This window comes from Acomys russatus, chromosome 18 (genome assembly GCF_903995435.1).
Source record: "Acomys russatus chromosome 18, mAcoRus1.1, whole genome shotgun sequence".
Lineage (NCBI taxonomy): Eukaryota > Metazoa > Chordata > Mammalia > Rodentia > Muridae > Acomys > Acomys russatus.
The window spans coordinates 24,787,864-24,805,698 of NC_067154.1; the positions used below are offsets into that span (position 1 = coordinate 24,787,864).

Below are 17,835 nucleotides of genomic sequence, written 5' to 3' on the forward strand. Positions count from 1 at the left end.
AAACTTGCTCAGCCATATTTATTGCTTCTTTATTCATAATATCCAAAACAAGAAAGAAAGAAAGAAGAAAGTTTTCTGTCAAAACACTTTTCTGTCAGTGATGGATGGATAAAGAAAATGTGTTACTTTTATATAATGGAATACTTCTAAGCTGTTTAACAAATGATCATTTCTAGTCCCATCCATGATCATAATGAGTGAGTTAATGAGAAGCAGAAAGACTCACATAGTTTATACTCACTTATAATTGGGCTCTAGCCCAAAAGGCACATCCCACAAAAGTCTTCACTTACCAGGGGATTGGGATAGATGTGAGGACATCCTACTGAGACTCTAGGTAAGAGAAATATAGGAGATAGGGAACTAGAAGGACTGAGAGGGTCCTGGAAACATACAAGAAGAACATCATGATGGGTGGATCAGGGTCCAGTGGGGTCTTCTCAAACTATTGTATTAACCAAGGACAATATAATAGTAAACATCGAACCCCTACTCTGATCTACCCAATGGACAGGACATTCTCCACAGTTATGTGGAGAGCAGGGACTGATATTGACATGAACTCTGGTGCTCCATATTTGACCACCTCCCCTTGGTGGGGAGGCCTGATGGCAGTCAAAGATAGAATAAGTAGGCTACGAAGATGAGACTTGATAGCCTCTGACCATATAGTGTGGGAGGAGGTCCCCCTTGGTCATAGACCTAGGGGAGGGGAATAAGGTGAAAGTGAGAGAGAGGGAGGAATGGGACACTACACCGATGGGATAACAGTTGAGTTGTAATCTGAATACATTAATAAAATTAAAATTAAAAATTAAAAATTGGAAAAATAAATTTTTTTAAATTAAAGAAAAAATAATTCTGTACACGAACACAGTATTCACATCAATTTATTTGCTCCCTCCTTCCTCCAACTCCTCCTGTGTCACTTCTACTGTCTTTCAAATTCAAATATATTGTATGAATCTGTGGAAAAAATGAAATCATGATATTCAAATGTAAAAGGATGGAACTAGAAACATACATCTTGAGTGAGGTAATATAGACCCAGAAATATTAATATGGTTTGTATTTGCTTATGGGTCATTATTTACTGATAAGCAAGCTATAATCTGCACAACCACTGAGCTTAGGCATAGAGTAAAGAATATGGGAGAAAGGAGTGAATCTTCCTATGGAGGGAAAATAGATATTTATTTATTTATTTAATTTTTTAGTTTATGTGTGTTGGTGTGAAGGTGTCAGATCTTGGAGTTACAGACAGTTGTGAGCTGCCATGTGGGTGCTGGGAATTGAACCTGGGTCCTTTGGAAGAGCAGGCAGTGCTCTTAACCACTGAGCCATCTCTCCAGGAGGGGAAATAGAATAGGTAGTTTTGGTGTATAAAGGCATAGTCATGAGAATGGGAGGATGAAATAGGAGGGGGAAGGAACAAGAGGGTATGGGAGGTAATATGAGGAAGGACAGGTATAACTAGAAGACAATTGAAGGTTTATATAGAAACCTAATACAGCGGAAGTTTCCTTAAATATATACAAAATATGAAGGCAATCTAAGGAAAATCACCAAATAACAGGGAAAATGGATCCTGAACAAGACATCTCTACTAACCTAATAAAGCTTTCAGTATAGGAAATAAGTTACATCTCATCAAGCTCTTGGTAAAAATGGTCTCATGGAAACATGTAAGCCACTCAGGCTGTTGCCCAGGATATAGGTTGGTCACAGGTTATAGTCTGCACAAACTAATGGTACGGACACATTGCTGAAGAAACCACTTACACAATCACTGAACGTGGAAAATTCTAGTGGGTGCCCACACAGAGCATGTACCCCTAAGTTCTAATGTCTCTGGTACAGGAAGGTACCCTGAACACTGTTAAAAGAGAAACACAAGCACAACGCTGCCCCCAAACTATTTGATATACAATGGTGTTCTTCCTGCAAGATATGCTAGGGCAATTGTACCACAAGATTTATGGGAATAATCAACCAACAATCTGGTTTGACTCAAGGCTTTGACTCTATATTCATGATGGGACCCATACTGAATATTTCTTAGTTGCTCAAAAAATAAAAAATGAATATCCTAGAGAGCTAGGATAAAATCAAATACTACTGTTTTGCTAAAGGAATGTGGCAATAAAATGACTCTAATTGACTTTCTGCTATACGTATAGATCGGTGCCTTGCCCATCCATTATCAGAGAAGCTTCCTCCTCCTGCAGCAGATAGGAACATATATAGATACATGGAGATGTAATACACAGAAAAAAAGAGACCTTGGGCCACTCAGCTAAAAATGAACATATCAGTTAAATCCCACTCCTCAGGGATGAGGGAACCCTGCAGAAGAATTGATGGAGAATGTGGAAGAGCCAGATGAGATGGAGAACATCTTGGAAACAGTACCTTCTAAGTAAAATGGGACTCACACACAGGTAAACTCATAGAGACTATGGTATATACAGGGACATCACTGATTTGTGCAGATCCGGTCTTAGAGCTAAAAGGAGAAGTAGACACATGGCTCTTATCCCTAATTCAGAAATTATTTCAAATTGATAACAACTTCCAAATTAAATCACTAGTTTTCTAAAAGAAATTCTCACTGGGAAAACAAAGGACTTCCAAGCGTAGGCTCATGCCTAGATGTAGGTGGACCAATAGAAAACAAACTCAAAGGTAGCTTTGGAACATTGTGTCAAGACATTTCTTTTTTCTTTCTGTCTTTTGTTTGTGTGTTTGTTATTGTTTTTGTTTGGCTAGTTTTTGTTATGTTTTGTTTTGTTTTCCCTTGCAGATCCTATGGGTGCATATTAATGTTTCAGGTTTTGTGTTTATATAGGATTCCTGTAGAGTATGAAGTATGTTTTTCATCCTTATATGACTCTAATACTTTTTCTTCTGATTGTTATATCTTATTTTTTAAAATTATTTTTTAGATCCTTATTTGCTTTCTAAGGAGAGACAGAAATTGGCGGGATGTGGATAGGAGGAAAAGTGGGGAGGAACTGGGAAGAATCATGGGACGGGAAACAATTAAAATATAGTTTATGAAAAAAAACAATAAAATAAAAATTGCCTTGAAATTTAGTATCAACACCGTCTGAAGGAGATTTTCACAAGTTAGTTTTATACCTGTCAGTGGAAAGGCTTAATACTCTAAAGTTATGGCTGCCGACATCAATATCACTCTTGCTTTGTTTTGAAAAATGTAAAGAATCTGAAATGTTGTTCACATAATAAGTGGGTAAAAGTCAGATGAATCTTGTTACAGAAATGCCTATCAATTTTAATAGATTTTGAGGGATTTTCTAAAAATCCACTCAAGTGATTTGTAATAAAAGGTAAATTACTTGTTAAAAGATTTTTTAAATGGCTAAAATTTACTTGGGGTTTATGTATAACTGTAGATTGAAGTGTAATTATAATACTTATCAAAATACAATCACATGAAATTCAAAATACAAGCACAAGAGAAATAATCTGTGTAATAACAGCAAATATAGACATCTGTGATCTTTTCAGAGGAGAAATAATATTGAGAACATAACTTATTGCTTATATAGGTTCTGAAAATATCTTTAAAGAATTTCAAGACCAAAAACAACTTATATAATGAAATTAACAGTAATTCTCATTATAAATAATTCATTATATAACATCTGTAAATGTTGTTTTTATTTCTTCAGATGAAGGAATGAGATGAGAATTATACCCAAGGTTGACAAATAAACAGTTTAGGCTGATCCCAGGGCATTTCTTTCTTTGCTCTAACTATCCCTAGGCCTATGAGTGGAAGCTTTTGGCCTCTGTACAATCTAATCTTCTGTAATCTGGGACTTCAAAGGCTTCAACTTTCAGCTGTCATCTGCTAACCTAGGCCTACAATGTTTTCAGCCTCTGAAAATTACTGCTGAATATGCTAACCCTTCCTAGCTCTTTCCAAACTTTGACTGGTCGGTTGACCTCAGGTGTTCTGGCTCAAAATTCCTCTCTAAGCTTACTGATTCAAATTGGCTTCTCTTGGGTTCTGACTGAATTGCTCTACTTGGAAAACCTATGTCTGAATTCCTTGAACTGAACTGGACTGCATACACCTAAGCAGAATTGAACAAACTCATATGAACTCAATTGTATTCAACAGAACTGCACTGAACTCAACTCCCTCTCTCCCAGCACTGCTCAAAAGTAGCCTCTTTTTCTGGTTGTCTTAGTTAGGCTTTCTATCGCTCCAATGAAAACACCGTGAACGTACTCTGGTGCCCCATATTTGACCACGTCCCCTGGATGAGGAGCCCTGGTGGCACTCAGAGGAAGGATAGCAGGCTACCAAGAAGAGACTTGATATCCCATGAGCATATACAGGGGGAAGTGGTCCCCCTCAGTCACAGTCATAGGGGAAGGGAGTAAGGGGAAAATGGGAGGGAGGGAGGAATGGGAGGATACAAGGGATGGGATAACAATTGAGATGTAATATGAATAAATTAATAAAATATATTTAAAAAACAGAAAATAAAAAGAAAACACCAAGAACAAAAAGCAAGTTGGGGAGGAAAGAGTTTTTTTTGACTTACATGTCCAGATCATAGTCCATCACTGGAGGAAGTCAAGACAGGAACTCAAGCAGGGCTATAGGCAGGAGCTGATGGAGAAGCCATGGAGCTTACTGGCTTGCTTCCCATGGCTTGCTCAGTCTTGTTTCTTATAGAACTCATGACTACCAGCTGAGGAATGGCAATGCTGATCATGACCTGTGCCCTACCTCATTGATCACTAATTGAGAAAATGCCTTACAGCTGGAAATCACGGAAGCAGTTTCTCAACTGAAGCTCCTTCCTCTCTGATGACTCAAACTGTGTCACATTGGCACACAAAACCACCCAGTGCAATAATGAAGAAGTGAAAACTGAATGAGCTCTGGATTATAACTACATTAAAAATGTACTAATTTAGTGGTCTCACTAGCTTAAATCCAGTGCACACAGATATGAAACTTGTTCCACTTGTAGGGATGCTGATCCACCATTGAATTTCCTGCATCCTCCTCATGAAAAATATCCTCCAGGAATAATAAACTCACAAATATCCACTATACTTCCATGACACTTATATTGTCATATAATTTCATTTCTACGCCAATGTTATTAACTGCTCCAATTTACTAGCAAGGTTTTTTCATTGTTTGTATTCTTGTTACACTGGTCAGGTTAGACTAGTTGCACATCTCTTCACCACACACTGCTTTTCTCCTGTGGCTTTTCTTGGTGACATGTTGTTTGGAGGCTCTATGTTTGATAGAAACAGAGAGGCATTCAGGGTTCCTCAGCTGACGATGTTTTACTGAATGCCCAGAAAGCCTGAGTGCATGGGAAACTGGCTCAATCACTAGCAGAATCAGACTGGAGTAAAAATCTCCTGTCCTTAGCCTGTAGTGAAAATCTGAAATAGCCCAACATTTCTGTTTTCTGATAGTAACATCTACATTTAATTTCTAATGATTTTAATCCAACAGTTTTTGTTTTGGCTCCTGTATTGTCTCTGTCTTTGAGCTTACTCAGAGTTACTGCTCCTTGCACCTTCTAAGCCAGTTCGTTGTGTTAAGCTCTTCCTAACTGGCATTGTGTGTCTTACATTTAATATAGCAAATTTGAAAATAGACTGGATGTTTGTAATTCACTAATCTGGAACATCTTGCTTGATTCAAGTCTTGGTACCCAACCACTGCATAAAACTCTACCACTGCCAACGCTTTCTTCTTGATCCTTTATCTAATTTCCTTCACTGACAGGTAAATGTACTAGTTTCACAAAACCCACAAGAGAAAAGACAAGAAGCATTGCTCAACAGAGTCTCTTAGAAAAGAGGTTTCCATAAATTTTCTTGGTAGCTATTATACAGAGGGAGATTTATACATATACATTTTTTAAAACATTGCTCATCATCATGGAAGTTGCTGTATGATTGATAATCCAAGACCCTACTGGTGAAATTCCTTGGGTGTCTACAGAGCTGTTGGCATACTCTGGAGGTGGATTAGTAATAACAGTGCTGGTTCATCTGCCCTTTGGAAGTCCCTCAGTGCACTATGTGGGTGGTATTATGTAATGTAGGAGTTTTTGTAATGTCTGTAGAGAATGTGTTTCATTTAGCTGTCAGCTAAATATTGATTTAAACAAAAATAAATGTTAGCTGTGATTTTCATGGACACAAAGGGAAAAATGTTAAAGATAAAATATGGAAACTTTCTCATTATGGAACAGTTCTAAAACTCCACTATGCTATCCCAGCACTTAATTATATATAATTGATTTAATTTCTGATGTGTGACTGCTATTGAGTATACAAATTCCATTTGAGATATACATGTGTTAAAGGGAACTATGCACTATACAGTTCCTCAGAAGGACACATTGATAGAATGTTATTAAATCAAAGTGATGTTCTGTTTTTCTGATGAACAAATTATACCTACAATTGAATATTATTGTATGTTTCATATACTTTCTAAAGTCAAATAAAAATCAAATATATTAAAGTGTTAGGGAATGTTTTTGTGCACTGCATATTCAAATGCTGATTTCTGTACCCAGAGACGTGGTTACAATTGGACAATGTCATTGTCAATATAATGAAGGATTCCCCTATGTTGGTATATTGTAAACTTTGTGCTCCATTACCTTCTGATTTCTTGAAGGGTCAACAGCTGGGCAGGAGAGAATAAGATGGGACTTCTATCCCCACCACCATCCCCCCACCTTGCAGAGAAAAAAGGATCTCAGAAAGAAAGGAGGAGTCTCTATGAGCACACTGATGAAACTGGAATAGCCAGGGTAAGACTAAAATGGCAAGTAATGGCCATGTGGCTGAAAGTACGACAGGCCAGCACAGTCAGGTTACAGTAGCTGAGTATCTGCTCAGCTACAGTGTCTGAAGCTTTTAATAAGCATAAAGGTCTCCTTGTCATTATTGAGGCTCTAGGGCAGGCGTAGAAAAAAACCTCGCATTTTACATGAAAGGTTTTTCTTAAAGTAAATCAATATGATTTTCTTTACGGGTTTATTTTATACCACAACTGCCAACAATAAATAATTTAACACTTTAGCATCACCAACAGTTATAAGAAAATTTCCCTATATTGAAGTTACCATGCTACATTAAGAAACACAGTTAGTTTCAAGAAAATCCATTTCTTTTTAATAAATCTGTAAGAAAACACTATGGAGTCAGGCAATGCAACCTAGACAAACATAATTATTCAATAGGTCTACCATAAACTGTAGACCATAATTGGGAGGCTTGATTACAGTTTCAGCGGGTTAGTCTATCACAGTAGGGAGCAATGTGGCGGGCAGGCAAACACAGTGCTGGAAGTTTTACATCTTCATGTGAGGAAAACAAGCAGAAAGAGGACATGACACTGACCTAGAATGGGCTTCTGAAACTTCAGAGCCCACACCCAAAGACACACCTCCTTCAACACTTTCTCACCTACTACAATGAATCTGTGCCTCTTAATCCTTCCCAAACAATATTATGAACCTATGGGCCCCATTCTCATTCAATCTACTACACCAACCAAACAAAACCTACTATCAATCTACAAGAATGAAGCGGCATTGCATTGACAGGTATGACTCATAAGTGTGTGTGGGTCACTTATGAATGATGAATAAATATCACATAATGTTCCTGAACTGAGAAAACACTTATACCACTTTAAGGTATGGATTTTCTACATAGTCCAGCCTGATCTCAAACTTGAAATTTTCCCGCTTTTACCAACAGAGTACTTGAATTTCAGGCATGTATTCTAAGACTCTAGGCTCGGTAAGAAAATTCAGGCACAAGTAACTCAATTTAATTTCTGTCAATGTTTTTTTTTTTCAAATAAAATTAAAATTTGAAATAAAATGGGTTATAATAGAAAATTTAATTACATTAAATATTTATTCAATTCATTTGCCACTGAACTAGCATAAGATTTCAAAATATATTAGGTATATAATGGGATTTAGCAGCAAACATTGGCTTGGATTTAGTGAAAAGTTAATGTCTTTCATATTGGAAATGAAGAGAACTGACTTTCAGTATAATTTTATATTGCTGGTGTTTATATCAATAAGTTTATTTCAACTGATGTAATGGAAGAAAGTAATAAAAATAGTCTCTGTGGTTTTCAGTCAATAGATAATGGCTTGTCTGCCAAATCCATTTGTTCAATGCTTTATTAAACTTAAACAGAAGTTTTCTTAACTCTAAAATTATTTTTAAATGCTTGCAAATATAATACTCAAAATGAGAAGTAGATTATCATTATTACAATTAGTTATCACCAGTCTAGATATAATATGGAATTTACACATTTTAAAAATAATTATTAATTCTATAGTCTAAACAAATGTATTTATGGATAAAATTTTAAAACTTACCTTTTATTCGCATATACAAATTTTTCTGACTCTATAGGTTTCAGGAGATTCGATAGGAATTGTAACATTATCTGAACATTATTATTTAATATATACTTTATATTTAAATGCCATCTATTGATACAATACTGTATTTTATAGAAAAAATTTCATATTAACAAACTGTGTACTCGAACATTATTTTTAATTAATTAAAGATTCTCTTTGAAGGAAGAATTTGAATTACCTTAAATCTAGAATATTTCTAAATTTTGAATCTAGCCATGTTTTAAATGTTCTCCAGACACCTTATATAATTTCCAAAATCATATGGGTTCATTGTGCCTAGATATGCAAATATGTTTTCCTCCATCCTTATGTCTCAGGACAGAAAACAGGAGTAAACGGCAACAGTCTTGATTTGGACAAGGTTCATAACTTCTTGTACTCTTTGGGCATTTCTTCCCCCCACAATCCAAAGGAGTATTCAGTTACGTGCTTGTAAGTAATCTGGTACTGCATACTTTTTCTATTTAGCATGGTTCTTATGCTACTTAATAACTGAAAATGTCTTGCATGGACTGCCTTGAGTACATCTTTGTAGGAGTGAAACAAGTTATACATTGTGACATGTTGCTCTTAAATCTAAATACTACAAATTTCATAAGTAGTCAGCTATCGATGCTTTTTCTTTACTTGTCTTCTCTCATATACTAAATGCCACACAGTTTCCTCTCAGCCATTCTCCTCCTAGTTCCTCCCCCCACCCTCCCATCGCCCCCAGATCTACTTCTCTTTTTTCCTTTCAGATAATGGCAGACCTCCCAAGGATATGAAACAAACATGGCATATTATACTGCAATAAGACCAGGCACATCACATCATATTAAGGCAGGGATAGACAACCCAGTGGGAGGAAAAGGATCCCCAAAGTAGGCCCTGCTCCCTCTGTTGGGTGTCTCGCAGGAACTCCAAGCTACACAGCCATAGCATATATGCAGAGTTATCTAGGTTAGACCCATTTAGGCTCCCTTATTATCAGCTCAGTTTCTTTGAGCTCCTATGGGCCTTGGTTACTTGATTCTGTTTGCCATTTTCTTTGGGTGTCCTTGACCCCTCTGGCTTCTATAACCGGTTTCTTGCCATTCTGGAAGATTCCCTGAGCTCTGACTCATTTTGCCTGTGTATCTCTGCATCTGCTCCCCATCAATTGGTGGGTAAAGCCTATCCATGTTCCTTTTATTCATTATTTGCTTGCAATTGTCTGACTAATAATCACTTTGAGGTTTCATTTGCTCATGAACATTTAACTTCTACAAAAAAAAATTTACTAAAACGTGTCTGGTGACTAATCACTATAGATACCTAGTTACTTTATGTTTTATATGAGGTCAGCCAACATCCTTTCATGGATTTTAAGAATGATCATGGGACTTCAGGGTTGCCTGAGAAACTATTATCAGTAAAAGTTTGATAGATAAGGATCCATTTTCTTAGTAGTAAGCTGCATATGATCCAATAAATAACCTCCTATCTGTCCATGCAAGCAATCCTTGTTAATTTATTATGTCAAAACAAAGAACAAGGAGGAAGAGGAAGAGGAAGAGGAGGAAGAGAAGAAGGAGAAGGAAAAGAAATAGAATATGGTGGTGAAGGATGAGGAGGAGGAGGAGAAGAAGAAGGGAGAAAAAGATGTAATTGGTCGGGTGTTGGGATGTTGTTTACCAGAAAGGGGATTGAATAAGAGTAATTTTAGGGATAAGCATAAAATTATATCATATACTTTCATGAAATTGTCAAATAATATAAATAGGCAGTTTTAAAAATGATAATACTAGATCTGTGGAATTTTTTGCTGGTAGATTGCCTTTCTTGTAAATACAAGTGCCCAAAACCAATGTAAAAATTTTCAGGCATGATGAAGAGTCATTGTAATCACAGCACAAGGGAAGAGGATACCAACTGAGCAGTGGGGCTTAACATCAGCCCTATTGACCTACTCAGTGAGTTCCACAACAACTATAGAACCTTTCCAACGTGGGTGGGTGAGACTTCATGTGAGTAGCTTTTGATACACTAGCACCACCAGCCTCACAGTAAATTCCTTGACAGTCTGGCTCTTGCAATCTTCCAAACTTTCCTTCTTAAATATTCCCTAAGCTTAAGGTGTGGGAGTTGCTTTATATATATCTATCTATTGGGAATGGGCTAGACTGCTCTACATGTTGATTGGTTCTGGATTTCTGTAATAGTCTCTAAAGTTACACCCATAAAGTCTCACCAGTATGACTGCCTGTACATACACTGGACAAGGATAACAACAATTGACATATTAAATAAAGGGCAAAAATAAGTAGAGCTCATCCATAAAGAAAAAATAGAAAAAAAAAAGTATAACCTGCAAATGAATGCTCAGCACAGAGGAAATCCTTTTACTCAGGGAAGAACAAACAAATATCCAGTTCCAAATGGTCATCCCTGAAAAGATAAATACAAGTAACATTAAAAAGAATGAGCAGGTTATATTTAGTATATATTATATTTGAATATATATGCATGTAACAGCAGATATTGAAAAAAAAGATGCCATGACTTTCAAAAAGAGCAATGAGAGTATATGGGAGGGTTTGGAGGAATGAAAGAGAAAGAGGATATAATGAGTTCTCAAAAAAAGAAAAGATAATCAAAATAAAGGTGATAACGATATTTCAGATACAACACCCAGGGTTCTCTGTGTGTGCACACATGAGTACAATGTTCTACAAGTTCATTAACATATAAACAAACATACACATACATATATGCACAAATGACAGAATCATACAAATTCTTTATTCAGAAGTGTTTGGAATTTAATGGGAAAATAGATTCAACTGGATAAATAATATGCAAGAGTATGCATACCTACTATTTCATAGTCTTTTTAAAAATCTAATGGAAAAATCCTATTATTATTTGGAACTATAATTATAAAAATTACTTCTCCCCATAGTGCTCAAAAATGCACATAGAAGAATAGGAAATTATATACACACTTTGTATCTTTGTCATTTAATGCTACATTTTTTTTGTTTTTTTTCTTTCTTTTTTATTATAATTTATTCTCATTACATCTTGATTGTAATCTCCTCACTCTTATCTTCCTATTCCCACCTTCCCTCCCTTTACCACTCTGCTTCCCTCCCTTAGAACTCTGACACTCCCCCGCCCCCGAACACAGCCTATCAGGTTTCATCTGTATAGCCCTCATCTCCTTCCTCTGTCTTCACACAGGGCTTCTCCTCCAAGGGTAGTGTGCAAATTTCAGGCAGCCCTAGATCTGCCTGCTCCCCTCACTTCTCCATGTAGGGAATGAGCTGTCCATTGACTACATCTGAACAAGGGTCCTAGGTTTTCTGCTTGCAATGTCCTACATTGGTGCATCAGTTTGTACAGGCCACCCTAGGTCCAGACCTGCCAGCTTTGATAGTCTCCTTGTGGAGCTCCTGACAACCGTCCCCCCAAACACACATACACCGTGTCCTTTAATCCCCCAACTCCTGCATACACCTTGAACCTCTTAGTACAGAGTCTGGCTTCATGTCCCAGTATCTCTCCAGATTCCCCACTGGGTGGAGTCGCTAAGAGGACATCTATGTTGGCCTAATAGCCACTTATAAGTGAGTATATACCCTGCCTTTCTTTCTAGGTCTGGGTTACCTCACTCTGGATGATCATTTCTAGTTCCATCCATTTGCCTGCAAATTTCAAGATTTCCTTGGTTTTGATAGCTGAATAGTATTCCATTGTGTAAATGTATCATAGACATTATTTCAGAATAAAGGGCTAGAAAAAGGTACTTCAAGCAAATGGACCCAACAAGCAAGCTAGAGTAGCCATTCTATTACTTAATAAAATAGGCGTTCAACCAAAACTAATCAAAAGAGATGGGAAGGACACTTCATACTCATCAAAGGGAAAATACACCAAGATGATGTCTCAATTCTGAACATCTATGCCCCAAATGCAGGAGCACCCACATTCGCAAAATAAACATTACTAAAGCTTAAATTACACATAGAACTGTGGACATTAATGATGGGAGAATTTGACACCCCATTCTCCCCAACAGACAGATCCTTAAGACAGAAACACAATGGAGGAATAGTGAAACTAATAGACATCATGAATCAAATGGACCTAATTGATATCTACAGAACATTTCACCTAAACACAAAAGAATGTACCTTCTTCTCAGCACCTCACAGAACCTTCTCCAAAACTGACCAGATACGTGGTCACAAAGCAAACATCAACAGATACAAGAAGATCTAAACAACTCTTTGCATCCTACCAGACCACCATGGATTAAACCTGGAACTCAACAACAGAAACAACAGAAAACCTACAAACTCATGGAAACTGAACAACTCCCCAGTCAATAACTTCTGTGTAAGAGATGAAATACTGAACAAAAGGACTTACTAGAAGTCAATGAAAATGAAGGCAAAACATTGCCAAACATATGGGATACAATGAAACCAATGCTAAGAGAAAAGTTTACAGCAGTAAGTGCCTTCCTAAAGAGATTGGAGAGATCCCATACTAGCAACTTAATAGCACACCTGAAAGCTCTAGAACAAAAAGAAGCAGATACACCAAAGAGAGGCAGATGGCTGGAAATCATCAAACTTAGGGCTAAAATCAATAAATTAGAAACAAAAGAACAATTCAAAGAATCAATGGAACCAAGAGTTGGTTCTTTGAGAAAATCAACAAGATAGACAAACCATTAGCCAAACTAACTCTCAAATCAACAGATTCAAAATTGAAAAGAGGAACATGACAACAGACACTGAGGAAATCAAAAGATCATTAGTTTTACTTCAAAAGCCTACATGCAACAAAATGTGAAGATCTAAATGAAATGCGCAGTTTTTTTTGATAGCTGCCAATTGAATCAAGATAAGGTAAACAAGCTATATAGTCCTATATCTCCTAAGGAAATAGAGGCAGTCAGCAAATGTCTCCTAATCAAATAAATTCCCAGGACTAGAAAATTATTTTTAATAGATGACAACTAGAGATAATATCATTTTCTGTCAATATAAAAAAGTTATGTTTTAAAGATTGCAGTTAAATGATTTTCTTCAGTAAGTAGAGACCAGTTTCCTATTATCTCAGGATAAGATTTTCTGTGAAACAATACCAATTCAAAATCAATATAAAATTGTCAACTGTTAAACACAGTGCTTATCTAAACTTCCAGTAAACAACATGAAAATGCAGGGTGTAATTGTGTACATTGTGAATTTGGAAATAATGAATGGCTGTTTTGGGATTAGACACTCAATTCAGGGCAGAGGTCTTACATAAAAGGTACTCTGTTATGACATACTAATTACAGGTGACATTTTCAAGACTTAATAAAATGATAAAACTTATAAAATCATTGTTGATAATATACATCACCTCAGAATTTTAGCAGTCCTGATAATAAATGCCATTTCTTAGTGTCCATGAGAAAACTTATGCTTCTGACAATGATTTGAATGAATTATAGAAGATATGATGATCACTTGAATTTTTCTGCACCTATTAGCAAGAATAAATGCAGAAAATTATTTTAGAAGATATTTCCAGTAAGTTTATTGAACTTATTTTGGCCCTCTGTCTTTGGCATTTCTAATCAAATTAGGTTTTCAATGTATACTCTTTAAAGATGTGTTTATATGAAGGAATATCTGAGCAATGGTACTGATATTTTTCTACAGTAACAACAGCAACAAGACAAACAAAAATTCCAAAACAAAAAGAAAATAAGTACTCACTGTCAATTAACTGTTGAATCCATGGATTTTGTATATTTGTATACCATCTGAATAAAATACAGCTAAATTAATTCTGGAATTTCTCTCCATTATAGAGATCTTTGAGTGGATAACAAAATCTCATTACCTCCTGGTTACAATGCTTTAGTGTTGCATTTTACATTTAGCCTAGATTTTCAAATTGCTTTCCCAGATAAATGACATTACTTAACTCCAGTTACTCTTTAAACATTTATAGAAGTGGGACTATTACAGAAGCTGTGAGATACAGCATACAAAGTAAGATATGTGCGACGACATTTACCAGAGTGATAAATGTTTTGATATTAATAGGAAGATTATTGGAACTTCATTTGACCTGCTCCTTCTCTTGGAATTCACTTGACTTACTGGGATGGATTTTCCTCTTTAGATGAAGTTTTCCCTCAAGCATCATTATATCCTTGTCAATGCCAACCCTAACTAAGCTCAGGCAAGTTCTGCTTTCAGTAATCAGTTTAGTGGCCACAATCTTAAGGACTTCATTGCACACATGTTATGATGGACATATATAAAGAGTAGCAAATTACAAGCTATAGTCATATAAATAATGACAATGACAGGACTTATATATTTTTATGTCTGACCTACCATGTGTCATAGTTCTTGAGGAGACAATTGAGGCTGTATTTGTCAGTCCTTCTCCAAAATTCATTAATTTTCCTGTCATTATTCACTCTCCAGTATGGGTCATTTAAATGACTATAGTGAGACTTTTTCATTAATTGTCCTTAAGGTATATTTGAACTTTTTATACTATTATTAAATATGTTTGCATGAAGTGAAGCTTCTAGAAGAGTTATAGTTAAGATACTGTATGGGATAATTGAAGGAACTGAAATTCATTTCAAAAGTCCAATTGAACAGTATATTTCAAAAAGGTGTGAGTTCGTAGGTGCAGCATGGCTAGAGAAGCCAACAGGCCTGTTGCCAGAAGTTGGGTTTGTCGCAAAACCTATGTGACCCCACAAAGACCCTTTGAGAAGTCGTGTCTCAACCAGGAACTGAAGTTGATCAGTGAGTACAGGCTCTGGAACAAACATGAGGAGTGGGGGATTAAATTTATTTTTTTCCTTTTTTTTTTTTTTTTATTAATTTATTCTTGTTACATCTCAATGTTTATCCCATCCCTTGTATCCTCCCATTCCCCCCCCCCCCCATTTTCCTATTATTCCCCTCCCCTATGTCTGTTCCTGAGGGGGATTACTTCCCCCTGTATATTCTCATAGGGTATCAAGTCTCTTCTTGGCAACCTGCTGTCCTTCCTCTGAGTGCCACCAGGTCTCCCCCTCCAGGGGACATGGTCAAATGTTATATTGGCCAAGATCCGCAAGGTTGTCGGGGAGGTGCTGACGCTGGATGAAAAGGACCCGAGGAGACTTTTTGAAGCGATACTTTCTGAAGTGAATTGTTCGTATTGGGGTGTTGGATGAGGGCAAGATGAAACTGTATTGCATGTTGGGCTTAAAAATTAAGGATTTCTTGCATTGGCGGTTGCAAACCCAGGTCTTTAAACTGAGTTTAGACAAATCTACTCTCCATACCTTCATGCTTAACCGCCAGCATTGTATCAAGGGCCACCAGCAGGTGTTGGATATACCATCTATCATTGTCCATCTGCACTCCCAGAAGCGCATTGACTTCTCCCTTCTTTCTCAGGCCAATGAAGAGGAAGAATGCCAAGAAAAGCCAGGGTGGTGATGGAGCTGGTGATAATGAGGAAGAGGAGTAAATTCATTCCTTCCGGGTTTAGAGGATAGTCTAGTTTTCCAGTTGCCTAATACAAGTACACTTGGGGAAAAAAAAAAACTAATAGGAACCAAACTATACTTAGATAGAGATTTGGTCATCGATGGTATTTAAATGTTACTTGTTTTATTCTAGGCATTCAACTAAGTATTTTTAGTCACATCATCAATATAATCTTAACATAAGTATGCAAAAATTTAAAAACCTCAGTACAGTAAAAGTAATATTTGACTGCTTACAACTTTTAAAGTAAATTGCAATTATAAGTGGAAAATGTACTTTCTCAAAAATTCTAAAGCTCTTGTGACACTTTTATAATTAACTCCAGTTTGTTTGTTGTCTACAATTCTTATAACCTATATATGTATTAATGTTTGGTCATCCTTTTGTACAGTATAAATTCAAACATATTCCTAAAAGAAACATATCTTCATTTCACTTAACATTTGTTTGTTTGTTTACAGTTAATTTAAATATGTCTTCTATAGCTTAAAAAGTAGCTTCTTCAAAATGTTTATATTTAAGGGAGAAACAAAACCATCACATTAAACATGATACATCAAAGGATTTTTTAGTCTTTCATAACTAAGAAAATACAGACAGTTATTTGTTGAAAATGCATGGGAAATTACTCTCTATTTTTTTCTTCACCATTGTTTTGTGTGTGTGTGTGTGTGTGTGTGTGTGTGTGTGTTTGTGTTTCTTGTTTATGTAGGCTGTTACTCTAGAGGCAAAACATAATGTTATTTATTTAGGCATAGATAAATTTCAGAATTCATTCTTATCTTTGGTTTAGCTATATCTATTCTTTTTCTGTGGTCTTATGATGAGAAGAAGAAAGTGAACTCATCGCCGAAAAACCTGTCACCTTGATATTGTGGACATAAAAAGAGTGACAACAAGAGCTTGTATTGTTTGTGGGCCTTTGCAGACTCCCTGACCAACACCTCATAAATATAAATCCTACACCTGCTCTTGGGATTTTCGCTGCCATATCTTGTTACCTAAACACTTATTAGTGCCAGTGACCATACTCCAGTCATGAGTTTTTGACACAATTAACATACGAGGCATGAGATACCCCCCTGACAATAAGGTCTCAAAGCCTATTATAGAGCAGTTACAGCCTTTGACAGCCACACCACCGACTGTGTCAGTGGACAACATATGCCTCCATTCCCATACCAGGCATTATAGAGTTAGTACTGTGAAAGCATGCTAGCAGAGAGGACGCTTCCAGCTTAGCTCCTGCTTCATTTTTCTGTATCTTGCAACCACCATGAACAGTATTTTCATCAATAGTGACTTATCATCTGGTTCTGGTGGTCAATAAAGAGAAATGGAAAATTCCTGGATTGTGTTTTGGGGCATGTATAGACTCCCATACCAATAAGTCATAAGTATGTGTCCCAGATCCATGACTAGGATTTCTGTATAATAAACAACAACTCCAAGAGAAGCAGTATCCATGTAAACTTCCTCCTTTCTTTTTTTTTTTTTTATATAATTTATGTTTTTATAATTGATTGCAAAGTAATAAGTGCTCATATGCCTTTTTTAGATACCCTTCATTTTGGTTCACCCTCTGTTTTTGCTCCCTCGTCTGTCCTATTATTTTACCCCTATTCCTGCTAAACTTTTCAAACTCAGTAAGCCTGCTCTTGAATTTAATATCATCTATGCTATTGTTCTCCCTTCCTTAAACCAAGCCCTCTCCCTACTTAATGAACCTTTCCTAGTTTCCTTGGATTCTACTGATATTCTAAGTTAAACATGTATCTTTAGGGTTGCAAGGTTGTAGTACACATGGGAAAACATATAGT

General features: G+C 36.4%; 1 pseudogene; it reads left to right on the forward strand.

The window, feature by feature from the left end:
- Nucleotides 1–15,165: 15,165 nt before the first annotated feature.
- LOC127202021 (40S ribosomal protein S9-like) lies at nucleotides 15,166–15,995 on the forward strand (annotated as a pseudogene).
- Nucleotides 15,996–17,835: the final 1,840 nt, after the last annotated feature.